Genomic DNA, 23,784 nt, shown 5'->3' on the forward strand with positions numbered 1-23,784 from the left:
GTGGCCCCTGTGCAGAGCAGTGCCTCTGGGGTTCAGAGAAGATGTGGTGACAGTGCCAAACACTACCTGGGCCAAGGAAGAGCTCCAGGCCTAGAAGGTGTCTGGTGAGTGGCAGCTTCAGAGCTGTTGCCATGGTGATGTGGACAGAAGCCAAAAGCTAGAGGTCCAGGGGTAATGGGAGATGAGGAAGTCCAGTGGGTGAATTTTATAAGATCTTCAAGAAGTTTGGCAGTGAAAGGAAAGGGGCAAGTCCTAGCTCAAGGGAAAGGTTGTAGGGAAGAGAGAAACAGGTGTTTTGCTTTGTTTTGTTTTGTTTAGAGTGAAGGATATTTCAACATGTTTATAGACTGAAAAGAAAAATAATCAATATAAGTTCTCAAAGAGAGGAAGTGACTAAGGATGTACTCCACCTCTCTTACACTTCAGTTTCTCATTTGAAAAATCAGAGTGAGAATAAAGGATCTCTGAGGCCCTGCTAGCTTTTTAAGCTCTTTCATCCATCCATCCATCCATCCATCCATCCCTCCATCCATCCATCCACCCACCCACCCACCCATCCACCCATCCATCCACCCATCCATCCATCCATCCACCCACCCACCCACCCATCCACCCACCCATCCATCCACCCACCCATCCATCCATCCACCCATCCATCCATCCATCCATCCATCCATCCATCCATCCATCCACCCACCCACCCATCCATCCACCCACCCATCCATCCATCCATCCATCCATCCATCCATCCATCCATCCACCCATCCATCCATCCAGTCTTTTAATACACACATTCTGTAGACCTCTGGCCTGGCCTAAGGTGCTAAGAGGGAGGCCATGGGCTGCAGGGAAGTAGGGAAGAAAAGTAGAAGCAAAGACTCCCTTCTCCAGGGGCCTGTGTTTAACAGGAACGGTGGAGAAGACAATCAGGCAATGACTTAACATCATCACAAAAGGACCTTGAAAGCCATGCCCTTGTAACCATTTGACATCACATTCTAGCACTTACCCAAACCCCTGCCTGCCTCATCCCTGGGTTGCTAACCCCCAGCCTTTGAGAACCTGCCCTTGTTGTATTAATCCCCTGAGTTCCCCCATGCCCAGCATTGTGCTGGCCCACGTAAGCAATCAGATAATTAGTACTTACTATATCCATACATCCAAGTATTTATTGAACATCCACAATGTACCAGGCACTGGGAGAGGATACTGAGCGAAACAGAGCTCTGCCCCCTTAAATTGTTTAGTCTTGAACTGGATGGTTTTGGGAAGCAAGACCACCAGTCAGATGTGAATTTAAAATTGCAGCTGTGACGAAAGGAAGCAGGGCTTTCCACCAGCAGGGGATCTGAGAAGGCCTCTCAGAGGAAGTCATTTGGGATCTGAAAGGGGAGCAGAAGGTCACCAGGTGAACAGCACTCCAGGTGGGGACTGGGGCTCTACCTGTGCAAAAGTAAAAGGGAAAAGAGAGGAAGGAAGAGAAGAAAAGAGGTGGAGAAAGAGGGAGGACAGGAGCCTGAAAGCAGGCAGTGTGGCTGGGAGGGGGAGGCTCTAGAATGAAGCAGAGGCCGGCAGTGCCTGATAGCCAAGATCAGGAGTGTACTTTATCTGATAGTGGTAGGAAGCTGTGGGAGTAATTTAAACATGGAAGGGACATGATCAGTTTTTGTTTCAAAGAAATCTCCTTGAAGAATGAGGTGCAGGTCAATCTGTGTAGTTTGAGCTTATCATACAATACGGTATGTCTGGGACTGGGATGGGGGCTGGTTTTCTTCCTCTACTTTAGATTTAGACATTTCTGCAATCTTTTCTTTTCTTTTAAGAAGTGAGTGCCAGGTGTGGTTGCTCACACCTGTAATCCCAACACTTTGGAAAGCTGAGGGAGGTGGATCCCTTGAGCCCAGTAGTTCTGACCAGTCTGGGTAACATAGCAAAACCCCATCTCTACTAAAATTTTAAAAAACTAGCTTGGTGTGGTGGCACCTACCTATAGTCCCAGCTACTTGGGGGACTGAGGTGGGAGGATCACTTGAGCTGGAAGGCAGAGGTTGCAGTGAGCCAAGATTGCCTCACTGCACTCCAGCCTGGGCGACAGAGTGATGCCTTGTTTCGAAAAGAAAAAAAATAGTAGGGTCTCTCACTATGTTACCAAGGCTGGGCTCTAACTCCTGGGCTCAAACGATCCCCCCACCTCAGCCTCCCAAGTAGCTGGGACTATAGTAGTGAACCACTGAGCCCAGCTTGTAATTTTTTTTTTTTAACAGTAAACCTGTGTTGCTTTTATTAGGAAAAAACAATACTAAGAATTGGAAAATGACAGAACAGCTTGGGGAAGGGCAGGAGAGGAGACTAGAGAGCTCTGGCCAGCCCAGGGTGGTGCAAAACACCAAAACAGGCAGAGTGGGTGGAGCTGGGCGTTGGAGCTGAGGGTAAGCTGGGTTTGTCTGAGGGGCTCTGTCTTCCAGGAGCTCACCTTTTCAAAAGGTGTGAGGGAAGGAAGGAGGCTATAGGCCCAAGAAGCAGTTGGCATTTCCTGACAAGTGTTTCAAACACAAAGCCAGCAGGAGCTGCTCCCAGTGAGCCCCGCTTCTCCCCGTAATCTAGCCTTGGGTAACAGGCTTCTCCCCGGGGATCACTGTTCTCAGTCCCTGGCAAGAGCTGGCCCCATGGGGAGTGCTTTGTTGACAGTGCCCAGTGCCCAGCAACCAGGCTGGGTTTGGAAAGGAGGCTGGAGTCTTCAGGAGGAAGGTCCTGCCCAAGACGGCACAGCGGGTGAGTGAATGGGGGAGCCCAGGTGGGCCTTCCCTTAGCCCTAGCCCTTTAGGCTGCTCCAGAGGAGACTTCGCCCCTTTCCCCAGAGCACAGGCTGATCTGTCAGCCAAGGAGTGGAAAGGAGAACATGGAGGTTCTTCCTGCCACTTGGATCCTACTCTGCTATGTGATCTTTGAGAAGTCACCAGAGTTGACCACCCAAGGGTGCAGAGGCCAGAGACCCACGTGCTCCAACCCTGCTGGAGGTGGGAGTCTGTCAGGCTTTCTGCAAGTCTCACAGCTGTGTGTGGAGGGGAGACAAAGCCTCCAGCAGCCTGGCTGGGGTTCTTCAGGTTTGGGCCCTCCTGGAAGAGGAGCCAGCCTCCTCATGGGAATTGTGCTTCTAGGGAGGGAGGAGGGCAGGAACACCTGGAAGGGCTGTTGGTTACCTCAGACCCCCAAACCTGGGAGCTGCACCCCAGATCTCATATTTTGGAAATCAGGGGAAGATGGATGGGGAGTTTTAGAAGTCTGACAGTTCTAGTTTCACACCCAGATCTGCCTCAGTTTCCTCTTCTGGAAAATGGACATGATGCCACCTCCATCTCCTAGCATCGCTATTGGGATTGAATGGGAAATCCTGGCAGAGAGCCAGGTGCATAGCTCTGCTCCCCCACCTCTGTAACCTATTTCCACCTCCCCACTCCTGCCCCCACTGCCCATGTCCAGAAACCCAAATTCTGACCCAGTGGCCAGGGGCAGGCCCTGGGTGGGCCACTTCCCTCTCTGGGTTTCAGTTTCCTCTTTGTATGAAACTGGGAGCTCTGTGGAAAGGCCAAAGGCAGGAATAGTAATCATTTCTGATCTGCAAGCAGTTTCACCCTCATACGAGGTAAAGGCACAGCACAGGCTCAGTCATGGGCTGAAATGAGGATGTGCACCATAAAATCCCAGTGGCTGAATTAGTTTTGTCTTCCATGAGAACCAGTAGCAAAGGAAGGTTTTGGGCTTTCAGCCACACGTGAAACGTCCTGGTTGTCTCGGCCTAGCCGAGATTAGACATTTCCTGGGAGGAGTGGTGGGTTAGTGGAGGGAGGTGGGGGTAGTTAGGGAAGCTGGAGAGGGTCATCTGGGAGGAGGGGCTAGGCCCCAGAGAGATGGCTAAGGAGTAACCCCTGAGCTGTTTTCCTCATCTTCACTCTGTAGAAACCTACTTTCAACAGAATATTAGCACAAATGCAAAAGGATATATGCAAGAGCAAGACTAGCACAGGATTGCTTGTCTTGGTAAAAATGGAAGGCAACCCACAAAGACATACACAGCACACTGCCAAGGATATCTAGAGCAAACTGGAATGTGGCCCACGGTACATTATTGTATGAAAAAGCAAGTCACAGAATTGAAAGTACAGTGTGATCTTATTTTATTACTATATATGCATTATATTCATATACTATAACTGAATATAATACTTGAACTAATTCTACACACACACACACACACATTTATTTTATTTTTATTTTTTTGAGACAGGGTCTCACTCTGTCTCCCAGGCTGGAGTGCAGTGGCGTGATCTTGGCTCACTGCAACCTCCACCTCCCAGGCTCAAGCCATCCTCCCACCTCAGCCTTCTGAGAAGCTGGGACTATAGGTGTGTGCCACCATGCCCAGTTGATTTTTATATGTTTAGTAGAGACAAGGTTTCGCCATGTTTTCCAAGCTGGTCTAGAACTCTTGGGCTCAAGTGATCCACCTGCCTTGGCCTCCCAAAGTGCTGTGGTGACAGGTGTGAGCTGTGGCGCACGGTCCCCCATACACATTTAAAGCATAGAAAATAAAATCCTGGAAGGACGCATGGCAAACTGTTAACAGCATTTACCTCTAAGGTAGAAAAAAGATTTTAAATTTTTTCTTTTATACTTCTGCGCTGTTTGAATCTCTTAAAATTAGCACATACTATATATGATGAACACCCCCACCCAAATAAACATGAAAGGGGCTGGAAGGGGTCAGGTGGTCAACTCTCTCCAAGGTGCAACCAGAGGTAGCTGAGACTAACATGACATAGGTCCCTGTTGGAGGATGATGACCCCAGTAAACCCAAATTAGTTGAGTGACACCATAAAAAAACAGAATAGGGAGGAGTGGGGAAGACCAGTCCCTTTCCTTGTGTCCAGGGATCCCACCCGTCTACACCTCCATCCTCCAGTGCCTGGCTAAGGCCCTCCTTAGTGCCCGGGCACAGACTGTGCTCTTCGGAGACGGCTCAAGTGAGCTGTGTCCTTAGGGAGATGGGGCACATGACTATTAACTACTTTAAAAGTCCTCAGTGGGTTTTTGTTGTTGTTGTTGTTGTTTTTGAGATGGAGTTTTGCTCTTGTTGCCCAGGCTGGAGTTCAGTGGTGTGACCTCAGCTCCCTGCAATGTCCGCCTCCCAGATTCAAGGGATTCTCCTGCCTCAGCCACCCAAGTAGCTGGGATTACAGGTGCCTGCCACCACACCCAGCTAATTTTTTGTATTTTTGGTAGAGATGGGGTTTCACCATGTTGGTCAGGCTGGTCTCGAACTTCTGACCTCAGGTGATCCACCCTTCTCGGCCTCCCAAAGTGTTGAAATTACAGGCGTGAGCCACCGCGCCCGACCCTGAATGTTTCTGAAGCATGCTGTTTCTTCATTCTGGAATATTCACTAAAAGAGCCCCTACTAATAATTAACCCAGTAGTAATAATAATGCCCACCATTTGTCATTCTTTCCATGTGCTCCGTATATTACACGTGCATCTCAGTTTATCCCAATCAGTAGGCGGTTCCATCCTTCAATTTCATTTTACAAATAAAGAAACCAAAGCTCACAGGGGAGATGTAACTTGCCGAAGGTCACAGAGCCACAGAGGGCAGAGGCTGAATTCAAACCATTCACTCTGACTCAGCATCCACCTCAGAGCAGCCATTCAGTGGCCTCTTGTGACACATAAAGCAAGAAGATACCAGTGAGTTTTTGGACCATGTCTTCTTGGTAAAGTTACCCTTAGTCTGACCACAGATGTTTCTCAAGAAGCAGTGAAGGGTTTGGTTTGGTGATGTCAGTGGCTGGGGTCAGATGAACCAAACCATTGCTAGGCTGTGATGTCTGAGGCTGCCCATGAACTGGTTATTGCCCAGATTTAAAAGAAAGGTGGAAAAAATTATCCTAGTCTACCATATGGCTCAGCCGGCCACAGTGTTTACATAGTCAGAAAAGGTCAACACAGAATGCTGATATAATCAAAATTACCCTCTACGGTGTGGCTGTATTGGGAAGAGAGAGGCGGGGGTGGGTGTGAGGCAACAAGAACTAAAAGAACTCCTCGTCTCCCAGGGCAGGAAATCAAGAAAAAACTCCTAAAACTACACAGATCAAGAAGAAACTATGTGAGATATTATTTAGAGACATGAAAGTGAACATTCCAAAGAATCCGTTTCAAGAGTTGAAAGTGGCCACCCTGGAGATGGGTCAGGGCTGCAGTTGTTCATGACTAACTTTGTACATTTCTGAGAAATCTATGCTTATGTGTAACTTCGCTTAAAATAAGAAACTTAATAAAATCCAAAGCAAAAACAAACAGAGCAATTCTGGCCCCATTTGGGGAGGGAGTGGGCTGTGATTACGAGAATGAGGGCCCAGGGGGTGGGGATTCCTCTGTCAGGCATGCAACGGGAAGCTGGTGGGGTCTTGGCAAGGCTTTGGTGGAGAGAGGTCATTGGAATGGTGACCTCACTTGGAACCGGTGAGGGCAGGAGAAGGTAGGAGGGTTAAAAAAGAAGAAGAAGAACCGAAGGAGAAAAAAAGGAAGCCTGGTCATTCCACAGCCAAGATCATACTCCCAGGAGACCTACAGCCTTTTGTCGGGGTTACACAAATTTAAAACAAAGGTGTGGTCTCTCCACCAAATGGGGAAGTTTCCACCAGGAGGCCAGTGTGTCATTGAGTAATGTGAATAGTGGAACCCATCCCCGGCTGGTCAGGCCCACACATTCCACACCAGGACCCAGGGGCCTCGGGGGTAGAGGCAGGAAGGTAGCATTTGTTTACTGTGAGAACAAGCGGCTTATGTAGACATCAAAGGTCTCAGGATAGGGTATATTCTTCCAGATCTGTGAGGCCCAAACACACACACATGGAGGAGGATCCCGGGGTCTCAGCCCCTCCCCAGATCCTCAATACTCAGGCCTTGTCCCCTCTCCCATGGGGGTCCTATTGAAAGGAATCCAGAGACCCTGGGAGAATCTGAGTAGGAAGAGGGAACTGGACTTACTGCCGTAGGCCCAGGCCTGGGTCAGGACTGTGTCTCTCTGGAAAAGCCACTCCCTTGGGAACTGAGAAAGCCCAGAGCTTGGGCCCAGAGCAGCCCAGGCCTTGACTGGCCTGCCTGTTCCCTCCTCCTGTCTTCTCCAGGTAGCATTTTCTCTTTTCTTTCTTTCTTTCTTTCCTTCCTTCCTTCCTTCTTTCTTTTCTTTTCCTTCTTTCCTTCTTTCTCTTTCTTTCTTTCTCTTTCTTTTTCTTTCTTTCTTTCTTTCTCTCTCTCTCTGTCTTTCTTTCTTTTTCTTTTTTCTCTTCTCTTTTTTATTTTTTGAGATGGAGTTTCGCTCTGTCACCCAGGCTAGAGTTCAGTGGTGCAATCTTGGCTCACTGCAACCTCTGCCTCCTGGGTTCAAGCAGTTCTCCTGCCTCAGCCTCCCAAGGAGCTAGTATTACAGGCATGTGCCACTGCGCTTGGCAAATTTTTGTATTTTTTAGTAGAGACGGAGTTTCAGCATGTTGGCCAGGCTGGTCTTGAACTCCTGACTTGAGGTGATCTGTCCACCTCAGCCTCCCAAAGTGCTGGGATTACAGGTGTGAGCCACTGCACCCAGCCCAGGAAGCATTTTCTCGATGAGCTCACCAACTCACACCCTGCCTTTACATAACTAGCATCTCAGTGTTCTGACCTCCAGATATTTGGTCTATAGAGGACACCTCAGCCTGTCTGAGGAATGACTGATTTGGTGGGGACAGGCCCAGCCCTTAGTGTTATAGGCCTGAGTTTGAACCCCAGTTTTTCACCTGCTAGTTGTGTGGACACTTTGCTTTTGTTTTTATTTTGTTTTGTTTTGTGTTTGAGAAAGGGTCTTCTTCTGTCACCCAGGCTGGAGTGTACTGGGAGGATCATGGCTCACTGCAGCCTCAGCCTCCTGGGCTCAAGCAATCCTCCCACTTCAGCCTCCTAGGTAGCTGGGATGACAGGTGCATGCCACCACGTTTACCTAATTGTTGTATTTTTTTGTAGAGACAGGGTGTCACCATGTTGCCCAGGCTGGTCTTGAACCCCTGGGCTCAAGCAATCCTCCTGCCTTGGCCTCCCAAAGTGTTAGGATTACAGGCATGAGCCATGGTGCCTCTCCTGTGTGGACTCTTTGAGGCCCAATTTCCTCATCTGAGAACGTTAAGATGAAAACTCACTCCCAAGAGTTGCGAGGCTCAAAAGTGCTACCCTGGGTTAAGCACTGGCCCAAAGTGGAACTGGATTGGAAGAATGGTTAAGGCTCAGGCTAGGATGGGGTTGGAGGGAGGCAGGGCCTTGGCAGCCCTCTCCCTTGCAGCAGTGATTCTTATTAAGGCAGGAATTGGACTGGACACAGACAATCACCTTCATGCTGGAGATGTGGCTGGCGCTGGCAAAACCTCTGTGAGGTGCTGACTCAGGACAGGTGCTGCTGAAGCCCTTTAGGAAACAGAATTCCACCCATTAGAACCCCTTCAAATGGGGAAGCAGCTAAGTTTGTAGTCCCGCTTCAGGTAGGTGTGGAGGGGTTTCTCTTTCTCTCTCAATTTGAGTTCAGATGCAGATGCCTCCTGGGAACTGAAACTCCTCCTATGCTTGGCCTGTATCTTGTTTGGATGCTGCTGTGTCTTGTAGCCATGACACTGGGGTCACCAGCCAGGGCACATCATTGTCACACAGCTGCCAGCTTCCCAATTCTGACCCTCACCTGCAAAGCCCTCCCTCTGTCCCCTGGGGCTCACCAACACTGTTTCCCATCTCCCTTTTTCTTTCATCTTCACCACAGCCTGGGACAGATGTCAGGGAGGGACAATTATCTACATTTTAGAGAGGAACAAACTGATCCAGAGAAGTAGAGTGACTCACTGTTCTTGCCTGGCTGGGTCTAGTCATCTCCTAACCCAGCTACCATCTCTCTGATCCACCCAGCCCTGTCACCTGTCACCAGGGTTACCTTCTTAAAGCCAATGCCCCATTCAGACTTCTGGCTATTTTCCAGTGAGCACCCAGTAAAGAGTCCCCAGCTGCCCTCTCCTGCATCATCACTCCCGTGTCCCTTTCTACACCCCATGCTGTAACCACATCAGCCCACTCGCTGTTCCTACTATATGTTGTCCCCATCTCAGTGGCTCCCTCATGCTGCATTCTCTGCCTGGTATTCTCTCCCTTCCCTCCCTTCCTTCTCTGGATGTCAAAGTTGAATTCTTCCACCAGAGTCCAGCTCAAATGTTATCGCCTCCTTTGGAGCCTCCCCCGCCAGTCCCCAGTAAGCGTGAATCTCTTCTTTCTCTGCACTCGCTGAGTGTTTGGCTTTTACCTGCCCTGGTGCATCGATTTCATTCCACCTGGAGCTAGTGGTGTTTTGCACCATTTGCCTCCCCCAGGGTCTGTAAGCAACTTCAGACCCAGAACCCTGACTTAGTCATTGTGTCTATGACCTTGGCAAGTAACTTGACCTTTTCTGGGCTATAAAATGGGGATGACAGCAGCTTTACCAGGGTAGGATGAGGATTGAGCAAATCACCAAGGTCAGTGCTTGGTGAATGATGGGGGACGATGATTGTGAAGCCAGTCAGAGCCAGCTGTGGCTGAGTCTCCTGAGCCCAGAAACTTCTTTCTGTTCACTTATTTCCTTCCCCAAAAAGGCATTAAACCCACCTGAGGAAATTAGACTGCTGTGATTTTGTTTGTTTGTTTGTTTGTTTAGACAGAGTCTTGCTTTGTCACCCAGGCTGGAGTGCAGTGGCGTGATCTCGGCTCACTGCAACCTCTGCCTTCTGGGTTGAAGCAGTTCTCCTTCCTCAGCCTCCTGAGTAGCTGGGATTACAGGTGCCTATCACTACACTTGGCTAATTTTTATTTTTTTAGTAGAGACGGGGTTTCACCATGGTGCCCAGGCTGCTTTTGAACTTCTGACTTCAAGTGATCCACCCACTTTGGCCTCCCAAAGTACTAGGATTACAGGCGTGAACCACCACACCCAGCCTAGACTGTTGTGATTCTTAAAGGCAGCTACACACTAGAATCACCGGTGAGCTGTTGCATCAGAATCCCTTGAGGAACTGGCTGAAAACTTAGATTACTGGGCTTTACCCTAGACCTTCTGAATCAGATTTCCAGGGTGGGGCCCAGGAACCTACATTTTCAACAAGCTTCCTAGGGGATTCTGCTGCAACAGTTCTGGCCACACTGGGCCATAGGAAAGATAGAGGGTAGCTGGGGTGGGACATGATGATCACACCTTCCCCTTTGCTTAAGTGATCGTGGAAGGGGCTTTGGGGGATAACAGTGCCCACAGCCAGCCGCCAGTACTCTTCACCTAGCTCCTCTTTGAGCCCTAGTCCAAGGCTGGGTAACAGGGCTGGTCAGTAGCCAGACTTGGTTACCAGATTCGCCACTGGCAAAGCACCTGACCCAGTCTGGGTGCTCGGCAAATATTTGTGGAACCAGCTGAATTCCCCTGGGGCTGGCTCTGGCAGGAGACCTGTGACCCAGCCTGCTGGGCTAGACCCCAGCCCCCTGCTCCTCCTTCTGGGCCTGGCTGCCTCCCCAAGGAGCCAGTAGGGAGAGGTTTGACTGGTTCCATGGGGAGGAAACCAGTGGGTCTCAGCCCAGGGAGCCACACCCTGAGGAAGGAGAGCGGGGCAGGAGTAAACATCTGGAGACCCCGTCCTCCCACCAGCAGTAGAGGAGGACCTCCATCAGCAAGGATCTACTGAGCTGAGACCCGGTGAGCTGAGTCTTAGGGCTCACTCACGGCCTCTCAATCCCAGCTGCACATAGAATATTGGAAAATATTCAAAAAGTACCACTCTTGGGCCCACCTCCAACCAATGGAATCAGAATCTCTGGGATGATGCCTGAGCATTGATACGTCTGGAAAGCAGCACGGGCAATTCTGCTGCATGGCTAGAACCGAAAAACTGCCTGGCTGGCTGGCCTTTCTTTTACTCTCCTTTTGCTCCCCAATGCTTTGTAGTCTGACGTTGCTCAGAAATTTAACAGTAAAAAATCACAACTCATAACTGGTGAGCCCTTCTGTGTGCCAGGGCCACACTGGTTACTGCAGATAGAGCAGTGAATGCGCCCCTGCCTTCACAGAAGCCACTAGCAGAGAAAACTAGCAGAGAAGGCAGGCTAGCAAACAAAGCATTAGAATAGAGTGTTCTGGGGGTGTCCAAGAGGAGCCCCCATCTCAGAGCATGAGGGTTGGTAGGGATGAGGGGAGGCTTTCTGGAGGAAGTGGAGCCTAGGTGGAGGTCTGAGGACAGGTAGAACAGGTAGAGGTAAGCCTGGGGAAGATGAGGTGGGAGGAGTGAGGCGGGCAGACGGAACAGCCTGTGCTAGCAAGAAGAGCCCCATGCAAGAAGGAGCTCGATTCACGTTCAGATCTCAGATCGGCTGCAGTGTGGATGGAGGGATTCCCACGGGAGGGATTAGACCTGGGAAAGGGGACAGGGCTAGATCGCACAGAGGTTTGTAAGCCAGTAAGGCAATTTTGATCCTAAAAATAAGAAGCCAGTGATGGATTTATAAGATGGGAGAGTAGAGATTGACATGAGTGGAGCTGTGTTTCCTCTGTGGCTAGGTGCAAAATGGATTGGAGAAGGGAAAGTGGAGGCAGGAGACCAGCCAGGAGGAGAGCCGTCTGGCCTGGGAGATGAGGGCCACCTAGCTCAGGAGGCAATGAAAGGGTGCAGACAAATTGAGGAGCTACAGAGGAAGTGGCTTTAACAGGGCTTAGTGACTCACAGGAGAAGGGACAAGCAGGAGTGCCCAGTATTATGGGCTGAACTGTATACCCCCAGAATTCACTTTTTGAAGCCCTAACCCCCAGTGCCCCGAATGTGACAGTATTTGGATATATTAGTTTGGTGCAAAAGTAATTGCAGATCTTGCCATTACTTTCAATTACTTTTGCACCATAATAGAACCTTTGAAGAGGTGATTAAATTAAAACAAGGCTGTTAGAGTGGACCTTCATCCAATCTGACTAGAGTCTTCATAAGAAGAGGAATTTTTTTTTTTTTTTTTTGAGATGTAGTTTCCCTCTTGTTGCCCAGGCTGGAGTGCAGTGGTGCAATCTAGGTCTCTGCAACCTCTGCCTCCTAGTCCAAGCGAGTTTCCTGCCTCAGCTAGGATTACAGCCACCCGCCACCATACCCAGCTAATTTTTGTATTTTTAGTAGAGACGGGGTTTCACCATGTCGGCCAGGCTGGTCTCAAACTCCTGACCTCAGGTGATCTGCCTGCCTCGGCCTCTCAAAGTGTGGAATTACAGGTGTGAGCCACCATGCCCAGCTGAAGAGGAAATTTGGACACACAGAGACACCAGGGGTGCACACGCACAGAGGAAAGGCCATGTGAGGATGTGAGGACACAGCCAGACATTTGCAAGCCAAGAAGAGAGGCCTCAGGAGAAAGCAACCCTACCAACACATTGATCTTGGACTTCCAGCCTCCAGAACAGTGAGAAAATACATTTCTATTGTTTAGACCACCAGTCTGTGATGTTTGTTACGGCAGCCCTAGCTGACTGATACACCCAGGATGACGCTGAGGTTTCTAGTTTGCACAGCCAGGTGGGTGGGTACCATGTATTGAAGGGGGAGTGATATAGTTTGGATCTGTGTCCCTGCCCAAATCTCATGTTGAATTGTAATACCCAGTGTTGGAGAGAGTGATGGGATCATGCGGGTGAATTTCTCATGAATGGTTTAGCACCATCCCCTTGGTGCTGCCTTCATGGTAGTGAGTGTGTTCTCAGGAGATCTGGTCCTTTAAAATTGTGTAGCACCTCCCCGCCTTCCGACTCCTACTTGTGCCACATGATGTGCAAGCTCCTGCTTTGCCTTCCACCATGATTGGAAGCTTCCTGAGGACTCCCCAGAAGCAGATGCCAGCGCTATGCTTCCTGTACAGCCTACAGAACCATGAGCCAATTAAACCTCTTTTCTTTGTAAATTATCCAGTCTCAGGTATTTCTTTATAGCAATGCGAGAATGGCCTAATACAGGGCAGATGAGAGGTTGAGTTTGAAATCTGTTGTTTTACAGGGGCTCAGTCACCAGTTGCACTGGCCACAGCTGCTCCTCTCCTGATGGCACAGAAAGGCAGCTACATAGGTAGGGGATGGGAATGGGAGGTCTGGAGACCATGCTCTAGGTTTACCTGCACACTGTGTGACATCGGATAAGCCCTGCACCTGCTCGGGGGCCCTCCTGTAGCAGGACGGATTGGTCTTCCAGGTCCCAACAGGCCAGGCCTCCGAAGCCTGTTCCCAGCAAGGTGCTCCTGGAACGACTTCAGCACCTCTCCAGGGAAAGTGCTGTTGTTCTTGGTTCTCCCATTCAGGATGGTAACCAGGAAGGGCGCCAGTGCCCCAGGAGGCCATGAAGTGCAAACAACTCTGAGTTGGCAGCAGTGCCCTGTTCCGCCTGCAGAGCCTCCCTGCAGGAATTTGGCTCCAATAGGTCCCCAGACACCCTCACCTCAGACCCAGGAGGCCCAGAGAGGAGCTCCCAGTGCCAGGGCTCAGAGAGAGAGCTGGCCCTACAAAGGTCTGTGCCGGCTCCTTCAAACACTTGGGCTTTCCCTCCTCGTCTCACACTCCAACATGCCCAAGAGATAGGACTGATAGATCCAGGGGGAAAAAACAAACAAACAAACAGGATGCCCAGTTAAATTTGAATTTCAGATAAACACCGAATAGTTTTTAATATAAGTATTTTCCTTGTAATATTTGGGACATACTTATTCTAAAAAAGTATTTGGTGTTTATCTGAAATTCAAATTTAACGAGGGTGTCCTATATTTTATCTGGCATTCCTACCCAGAGAAGACCCCAGGAGTCATCCAGTTATCCCCAAAGAGGAATGGCATGGCTCCTCTGCCCCCCAACTCAACCCATTTGCTTCAGCCAGAGGCTGATGACAACGTGTCATTTCCCAAATCCTTGTCAAGCTGCTCACGAGATGTTAGGGCTGGCTTTGGAGCCAAGGTATCTTTGGAAAGGTGTCGCGTCTAATTAACCTAATAAGTAGGTTGTAAGCTCTGACCGGAAGTGGTGGAGGATTCACCCTGACAGATGGGGAGGAGTGGGTCACGCCTGTTGCGGGCACCCGCCCACAAGCTGCTGGCTGTGGCCTGCGAAAGGGCTAATGGGAGGCTTCAGCTTCACATGAGACAGAGGGCAAGCAGAAGTTACACCAACAACATATTACGAGTGACAATAGCTGCCATTTATAGAGCCCTTACTATGCCAAGCATGGATCAAGCATTATCTCATTTAATCCTTACGACAATTCTAGCAGGCAGAAGCTGTTATTAGCCCCATTTAATAGATGATCAAACTGAGGCCAAGAGGCTGCATAACTTGCCCAAGTTCACATAGCTAGAAAGGGATAGAGATAGGAATTAAAACCCAGTACTTCAGACTCTGGACTCTGTGCTTCTAGCCACTGTCCCCTCCATCTCTTCCCCCAACCCCAAATCATTTTCAAGACATTTGGTGAATGACATATACAGTACACAGAGAGATACAAGGAAATACCATTTATCATTCCGTCAATGTTGATCAAGCATTTTCTGTATGTGAGACATTCTCCCTTTCCTCCGACCGCACGGACATCATAGTCCGGTAGGAGACACAGATATCAATAAATTATTGTATGAGAAACAGAACAAAAACAGTTCAATGAAATATAATTGCTGTTAAGGAAATATAATTGCTATTAAGGATACTGCTGTTAAGGAAGGCAATAGACTTGGTGATCAAGAGCCTGGGCCCTAGGGCCAGGCTGCTTGGACACAAAGTCTCCCTTTAGTAGGTATGTGACTTTGGGTGGATTTCTTAGTTTATCTCTGCCTCAGTCTGCAAAATGGGTGCAATATTACTCACCTCACAATGTTGTAACAATTAATGAAACCAACCCTTGAAAGGCACTTAGATAGTGTCTAACAGTAATTACTTTAGTCAACAAATACTTACTGAGAACCTGCAATATGCCAAGCACTGCTCTAGGTTATTGGGATCCATCAGTGAACAAAATGGAAAAAATACCTATCCTTGTAGAGTTTATATTGTTGCTTGCATTCTAGTGATAGCCATTATTGTTATTATTATTATTATTATATATTTTTACTGCTCCTTGTGGAGCAGGGCTACCCTATAAGCAGTGAGCCCAGAGTAACCAAGCCATCATTTTAAAATGAATTCTTATTATGTAAGTAATGTTAGTTCATATTTTTAAATTATTATTATTTTATTTATTTATTCATTTTTTTTTAGAAACAGGGTCTCACTCTGTTACCCAGGCTGTAGTACAGTGGCGCAGTCATAGCTCACTGCAACCCTGAACTTCTGGGCTCACGCGATCCTCCTGCCTCAACCTCCCAAGTAGCTGGAACTACAGGCATGTGACACCATGTCTAGCTAGTTTATTTTATTTATTTTTTTGTAGAGATGGGATCTTGCCATGTTGCCCAGGCTGGTAAAATTATTATTTTTAAGTGATTTGTTATTATTTAATAAATTTGCTCTTGGCCTTAAGAGGGCACAAGGCAGGAAGATATTTCACCCTCTGGGTTGGCACAAGAATATTCCCTATGGTTTTAAATTCCCACTGGGTTTGGGGATGGGAGTTGGTAGTACTGATAGCCGACCAGCTTTGAGGAAGAATGGGTTAAAAACTTGGGAGTGGGCTGGGCACAGTGGCTCACGCCTGTAATCCCAGCACTTTGGGAGGCCGAGGTGGGTGGATTACCTGAAGTCAGGAGTTCGAGACCAGCCTGGCCAACATGGTGAAACCCTGTCCCTACTAAAAACACAAAAATTAGCTGGGTGTGATGATGCGCACCCGTAGTCCCAGCTACTCGGGAGGGAGGCTGAGGCAAGAGAATTGCTTGAACTCGGGAGGTGGAGGTTGCAGTGAGCTGAGATTGTGCCATGGCATTCCAGCTTGGGCAACAGAGTGAGACTCCGTCCCCCCACAAAAAAAATTGGGAGTGGACCGAGGAACCATAGGAAGGAGTGTAGGGGGTCTGCCAGGCTGGGGCTGAGAGGATGGTGCCTGTCTTTTTCTGAGAATCCTTTGTGAAAGTCTGATTCCAAGAGAAAGCCTGGCCCTGGGCAGGTGGCTAAAGTTCACAAAGGCTAACATGGAGAGTGAACCTGACACTGGGGCAGGGAGGTAAGAGGTCAGCCACGGCTTCTGGCAGCCCTGACTAACTGCCAAAAACAGGGTTTCAGCTGTGAACCCATGACACCCCAGAGTCCCAAAGACTTCTAGGAACTTTATCCTCCCCACTGCCAGCTTGCCCCAGCCCTGGTCCACACCTGTTCATTAGAGAATGACTTCTAAAAAATTTACTTATTTACTTTATAGAGACGGGGTCTCACTATATTGCCCAGGCTGGTCAGAAACTCCTGGGCTCAAGTGATCCTCCCACCCCAGCCTCCCAAAGTTCTGGGATTACAGTTGTGAGTCACTATGCCCAGCTGAGAAAATGACTTTTCATTTTCTTTATAAGAGACGGGGTCTTGATATGTTGCCCAGGCTGCTTTTGAACTCCTGGGTTCAAGCGATCCTCCCACCTCGGCCTCTCAAAGTGCTAGGATGACAGGTGTGAGCCACCATGCCTGGCCGAGAAAGTGAGTTTTCATTTGTCACTTGTCATGCTGCCTGCCTGCTTCAGAGGGTGGGAGGGACGGGGGGCCCATGGGAAAACTGAAGCTCTTGTGAAGATTACAGAGAGGGCCTGATTGGGGAGAGGAAGGTGCCCTCCCAGGAATGCCTGGGAGACCCCAAGAGCAGGTGCTGTGTTCTCACGTTCTCATTGTCCTGAGAGACCAAGCCTCTGGCTGAATGCAGAGGAAGGTGACGCATCCAATTGGATGCCCCCTCCCCCAGCCCCCATGCAAGGTGTGGGGGCTCACGGTACTTCAGGGTGTTCAGTTTGTAGTCAACAACGGATAGGGGGTCCTGGGGGTTGATTTTGTTCAGCAAGATACACAGTTTAAACTTTCAGCTAATGGAAGGTATTTTTGGTTTAGGGGAACAGGGATGAATTCTGGGCCCACCTGCACATGTGTAAGTACAGCCATGAGCCTGCACCCATGAGGGCACGTCTGCTGTGCGTGTCTGGATGCCTGTGTGTCTGCTTTCCATCTCTGGGTAGATTTGTGGGTGCATATCTGCGTGCCTGCTGTATGTGAGTCTGTTTGTGTACATATGTGAATACGGTTTGTGTGTCTGTTTGGATGGGCAGGAAAGAGCTTAATCAAATGAGTCAGGAAATGTGGATTCCCCGGGGTCTGCTCCCAGCTGGGCCTCTCATGCACTGGGCCCTTTGATCTGTCCCTTCTGCTCTCCGGACCTCCCCTGCCACACAGCCTGTTGGCCAAACTACACTGGCCGATGCTAGTGCCCCTGAACGGGCTGGGTTCTTGATGCCTCGGCCTGGCATGGGGAGAAGATCTGAGACTCAGGGAGCCTCCGAGGGTTGGCAGCAGGATCCTGGGATGTACCCCATGACTGGCTAATTGGTCCCTTAGCACTGAGCTCAGGTACCGTCGCCCTGGTGCTGCTGCGCCTGCTCCCTGCCATGCCCTTCCAAATGGGCTGCACCGGGGACAGGAGGAGGAGCCCCCAACAATCCTTGGGCCCACCCCTGCACAACCAGGTCCAGCGATAAATCAGCATGTAGTGCCCAGCCTGGCCCCAGGCTACTCTGGCCACTTCCTGTTGGAGGTGGCCCCAGGCTCCCTGACCTCAAGGTGAGAAAATGCTGTTTCCAGTGAACCTGCCCAGGATGACTGTCAACAGGGAGGAGGTCAAGGGCGGTGGCCATCCCTGAATCCAGTCAGCCCAACAGGGTTTACAAAAACAAACAAAACATCCATGCCACCCACCCATCTGGGCTCAGGCTTCCTCTGCCCCCATCTCTCCCTCTCATTTCTGTCACCAGCTGTCCTATTGGAAAAACACTAGGGCAATGTTGACCAATGGAACTTTCTGCAATGATGGAAATATTCTCTATTTGTGCTGTCCAATATGGTGGACACCAGCCACATGTGGCTATTGAGTACTTGAAATGTGGCTCATGAGAATGAAGACTTGTGTTTTTTGGTTTTTGTTTGTTTGGTTTTGTTTGTTGTTTTGTTTGTTGTTGTTGTTGTTGTTGTTTTTGAGATGAAGTCTTGCTCTGTCACCCAGGCTGGAGTGCAGTGACGTGATCTCGCCTCACTGCAACCTCTGCCTCCCAGGTTCGACTGATTCTCCTACCTCAGCTTCCCAAATACAGGCATGTACCTGGGACTACAGGCATACACCATCATGCCCGGCTAATTTTTGTATTTTTAGGGAGATAGGGTTTCACCATGTTGGCGAGGCTGGTCTTGAACTCCGGACCTCAGGTGATCCTTGGCCTCTCAAAGTTCTGGGATTATAGGCATAGCCACCACACCCAGCCTAGACTTGTGTTTTAATTTTAATTTTATTTTGGACAGCATAGCTCTAGTGAACCAATTCCTACTGAGAGGACCAAAAATGGTGTCATCATTGAGATGATCACACTTGATCCTATACCAGTGGCAAAGTTCTTTCATGTCTGTGGGTACTCACTGGAGCCTCCCAGTAACTCTCTAGGCCAAGGCAGGAACCACTGCACACAGGACAAGCTACTTGCCCAAGGTCTTCCAGCCAGCAGGCGCAAGGGCTAAGACTAGAGCCCAGATCTTCTGATTCTAGAAGTGAGGCTTGTGCTGAGCGTGGTAGCTCATGCCTGTAATCCCAGAACTTTGGGAGGCTGGGACGGGAGGATCCCTTGATCCCAGGAATTTAAGACAAGCCTGGGCAACATGGTGAGACCCCATCTCTACAAAAAGAGTAAAGTAAAAAAATTAGCCAGATGTGGTGGTACACGTCTGTAGTCCCAGCTACTCTGGAGGCTGAGGTGGGAGGATTGCTTGAACCCAGGAAGTCAAGGCTGCAGTGATCCCTGATCATGCCACAGCACTCCAGCCTGGGAGACAGAGAGAGATCCTGTCTCCAAAAAAAAAAAAAAAAAAAAAAGAAGTGCAGCTCACTCCATCACCAGCCTCGCTCCAGCAGACGTGCAGTTGGGTGGAAGCATAACCAAAAACAATGACTGATGCCAGAATTTCAGGCTCAGGCTTGACCTGTGGAGAAAAGGTTTTTGAGGTGGACTGTGGAGGGGGACATTGGAACCTAAAGTTGCTCACTCGATTTGTAGATAGAAGGGGTGAATGTGGCTATGTATGGGGACACATATGCCAGGCACTGTTAGGCTCTTTACAGATGCGATTTCATTTACCTTCACAAGGTCGGGCATTATCCTCCCCACTTTATGGATAAGGAGATAGAGGCTCAGAGAGGTGACTTGAGTTGTTCAAGGTCATACAGCAAACAAGTGGCAGAGCTGGGCTTTGGACCAGGCACTTTGTCTCCAAAGGGTTTGCCTCCACTACCACCTCACTTGGGATGAAGGCCTGAACTAGAAGCTGATTTGTGTGCATCAGACAGCACTCTGAACTGGGCCTTTGCTACCTGCAGAACTCTCACTGAAGCTCTGCAAAGCAAAAGAACATGGCTCTCTAGGCCCCTTTCCTGGTGAACCTGCGGCCAGGACTTGGGAAACAGACACATGTTAATAATTAACGGTGGCTGAACAGGCTGGGCGCGGTGGCTCACGCCTGTAATCCCAGCACTTTGGGAGACTGAGATGGGTGGATCACGAGGTCTGGAGATCGAGACCATCCTGGCTAACACGGTGAAACCCTGTCTCTACTAAAAATACAAAAAATTAGCTGGGCTTGTTAGCGGGAGCCTGTAGTCCCAGCTACTCGGGAGGCTGAGGCAGGAGAATGGCGTGAACCCGGGAGGTGGAGCTTGCAGTGAGCTGAGATCGCGCCACTGCACTCCAGCCTGGGTGACAGAGCGAGACTTCGTCTCAAAAAGGAAAAAAAAAAAAAGAACACGACTCTCTAGGCCCCTTCTCCTGGTGAACCTCCTGCCAGGGCTTGGGAAACAGACACATGTGAGTAATTAATGGTGGCTGAACAAAGAAAAGTGGCCAAAGTGGCCTGGGTGAGCCAGGCTGGACCCGATCCACCTAGAAAAGCTTCCCTGAGGATGAAAAAAAGCATCTCAGTCAGTGGTTCACCAGGGTTTCATGTTTTCATTCATTCAGGATCTCCAAGGTCAGTTTCCTTCCCAATTACTGGTTCAAATATCTATTGCTGGCCAAGCGTGGCAGTTCACACCTGTAATCCCAACACTTTGGGAGGCCAAGGCAGGAGGATCACTTGAGGCCAGGAGTTTGAGTCCAGCCTGGGCAACATAGTGAGACCACCGTCTCTACTAAAAGTAAAAAAATGAAAGTTAAAACAGTTAGCTGGGTGTGGCAGCACATGCCTGTACTCAGGAGGCTGGGATGGGAGGATTGCTTGAGCCCAGGAGTTCAAGGCTGCAGTGAGCTATGGTTATGCATTACACTCCAGCCTAGGCAACAGAGGGAGACCCTATCTCTAAAAATATGAAAATAAAAATAAATCTATTGCTGAGTTAAAACAAAAACCCAAAACTTAGTGGCTTAAAACAATTATTTGTTCATGACTCTGTAGTGTGGACTCAGCTTGGAGGGGTCAGCTCTTCTCCGCTTATGTGGCAGTTTTTCTGCTTGCCTTGCTGGGGGTCACTCATATGGCTGCATTCAGCTGGCTAGTGGCTGGCAGAGGCCTGGGCTCAGCTGGAAGGAAGGGATCGCCAGGCTTCTCTTCCTAGCCATCAGGGACACCCTCTCTCCACGTGGCCTCTCCAGCAAAGGAAGTGGACTTTTTACCTGGAAGTTCAGGGCCCTTAAGATGCTCCAAGGCCTTAAGGAGCTCCTGAAAGAAAGAATACCAGTCCTTGGCTGGGCGCGGTGGCTCATGCCTGTAATCCCAGCACTTTGGGAGACTGAGGTGGGCAGATCACGAGGTCAGGAGACCGAGACCATCCTGGCTAACACGGTGAAACCCTGTCCCTATGAAAAATACAAAAAATTAGCCAGGCATGGTGGCGGGTGCCTGTAGTCCCAGCTACTGGGGAGGCTGAGGCAGGAGAATGGCGTGAACCTGGGAGGCGGAGCTTGCATTGAGCCGAGATCGCACCACTGCACTCCAGCCTGGGCGACAGAGCAAGACTCCGTCTAAAAAAACAAAAAAAAAGAAAGAAAGAATACCAGTCCTCGTCTCGTAGGACATTCAGAGGGTGCAGTGACAGAATGGAGGTGGAGCACTTCTCCCAGGGCCTGGCCACCACTGTGACTCTCAGCTAGTTGTCACACCACTGTGTCTAAAACAACCAGTCTCAGCCTCCACCACCCAGACAAGTGATAAATCCCTAATTCTCTATGCATGACACTTCCGGTTTTATCTTTCAAAGCTCCTCCCCTTTACACATCACTCTCTAGCCTAAGCGAAGGGAGCACCACCAAACACACCATGCCACTGTGCCTTCACACACTCTGCTCTTGTCCCCCAGTGTCCATCTGGCCAACATCTTCACCAGGGCTCCTCCTCCCCCAGCCCTCCTGACCCTCCCCCAGAGCTGTCTTTCTCAGCTTTGTCCTTGAGCTGTTCACAGATGACCTTGGCTCACCTGGATGGTGGAGACAGGCAGGACTTTTCTAAGAAGCCATACAAAGCAGCCCTGTGGGAAACGTGGCTGTGAGAATAACGGTGGATCCCAGTAGTCAAATACAAGGGCTCCGGAGCCAGGCTCCACGGTTCAGAGCCCACTTTTTGGTACCTCCATTTTCTCATCTGTAAAATGAGATGAGAAAAATGCTGATTATAGTACTTACTTCCTAAGTGTGTTGTGAGGGTTAAATGAGACTATTACACGGAATGCACCTGTGTCTGATGCATGATGAATGCTCCCTAATTATTGCTCTTAACCATTATCAAATATGTGCTCCTCCTGGGCCAGACTTCTATTTTTTCCTTTTCTTTTTCTTTTTTTTTTTTTTTTTTGAGATGGAGTCTCACTCTGTCGCCCAGGCTGGAGTGCAGTGGCGTGATCTCGGCTCACTGCAACCTCCACCTGCTGGGTTCAAGAGATTTTCCTGCCTCAGCCTCCCAAGTAGTTGGGACTACAGGCGCCCACCACCATGCCCAGCTAATTTTTGTATTTTTAGTAGTGACGGGGTTTCACCATGTTGGCCAGGCTGGTCTCGACCTCCTGACCTCAAATGATCCACCCACCTTGGCCTCCCAAAATGCTGGGATTACAGGCGTGAGCCACTGTGCCTGGCCAGGCCAAGCTTCTTTATGGACATGTGACTCCCTCTGGGAGCTGGGACTCTACCTCCACACTGGGGAACAAAGGCAGACCTGCTGTGACCTTTGTTGCACTCCTCTCTTCTTCTCTCAGCCCTGAGCCCTGGGCGGTCCTCCAACAGCCTTCAGGCTTTAGTGCCTTCCCAGCCCCCACTGTGTGTTACAGGTAAGAAAGTGCAGCAGCTGGGGGGACAAAGTCAGTCCCTAAGGTCAGCCGGCAAGAAGAGGCCAGCCTGGGTCTGCCGCCCCACTTCTAGCTGGGCGCTGCTCTTCCATCCCTCCTAGGAGGCCTGGCAAGAGGCTACTGAATAGAGTTGGGTCAGCGATTCTTTCCAAAGTCTGCCTAGGAGCTTGGTACCAAGCTCGCACCCCTTGTCAGAGCCCTGAAAACACATCAAGTTAGGGAGGGTCCACCTGAGAGTATGGGGTGGGCCAGTCCAATTAGGCCAGCAGGCATTTTTGTTGTCCATTCCGTTCTTCATTCCACAAAGACTTCCTGAGCACCTACTATGTGCCAGGCACTGTCCTAGACTCTGAGAATACAGACAGAGCAGGACTGGCAGAAGTGGACCCCAGGAGAAGTGTGTCTGTGCCTGTGAGTGGGCAGCCACTTTGTGGCCCAGGCTCTAGGTGTCCTGTCTGGTGCCCTCCCTCACGTCTACCTGTGGCCAACGTAGTAAAACATAAGCGCTGGACTATGCAGGTGACGCCAGTCCTGACTCTGCCATTGCCTCCCCGAAGGGCAAGGTGGCTTGCCTCTCTGAGTCTCAGAGTCTTCATCTACAAAGTGGGAGTGCAGCTGGGAGGCCCCAGCAAGTAACGCCTGCCAAGGACCCAGCACTGTGGCCGGTGCTTCCCAGCACACAACAAATGGTCTTCGTCCACCCTCTGCCTCATCTGCCATCACCACAGCCCCCACCTCCTCGGACTGGAATCCTGACCTTCTTTCTGGCTTCCTGGGGCTGGTCACAGCTTGACAATAGCCAAGCCGCCCCTGGTCCCAGATGATACTGGAGACCTTTCCTGTAAGCCATTTTCCCTCTGAAGCTGGAGTCACAGAGGTCTTAAAGCCTCAGCTCAGAGAAAGAAGAGGGGGAGGTGACAGGGGCTGTATATCAGAGGCCTGTCTCAGCTGTTGGCAGAGATTCCTTCCCAGCCATGGACAGATGGCATCAGTCTCCTGGGGTCTGGATTGCCTGAGCGCCTGGGGTGGGCGCCAACACCAAGGGTGAGGAATTTGTGAGACCCTATCACCTCCAGTCAGGGGACTCCCACACTCTTCTTCTTATAGCTGGGAACAAAGTGACAGGTCACTCTGAGGGGCAACTGATGACAAGCCCTTCTGTAACATTTATTTAGAACTGGCAGCCCCTCCTTCTTCCAAAAG

This window comes from Pongo pygmaeus, chromosome 8 (assembly GCF_028885625.2).
Source record: "Pongo pygmaeus isolate AG05252 chromosome 8, NHGRI_mPonPyg2-v2.0_pri, whole genome shotgun sequence".
Taxonomy (NCBI): Eukaryota; Metazoa; Chordata; class Mammalia; order Primates; family Hominidae; genus Pongo; species Pongo pygmaeus.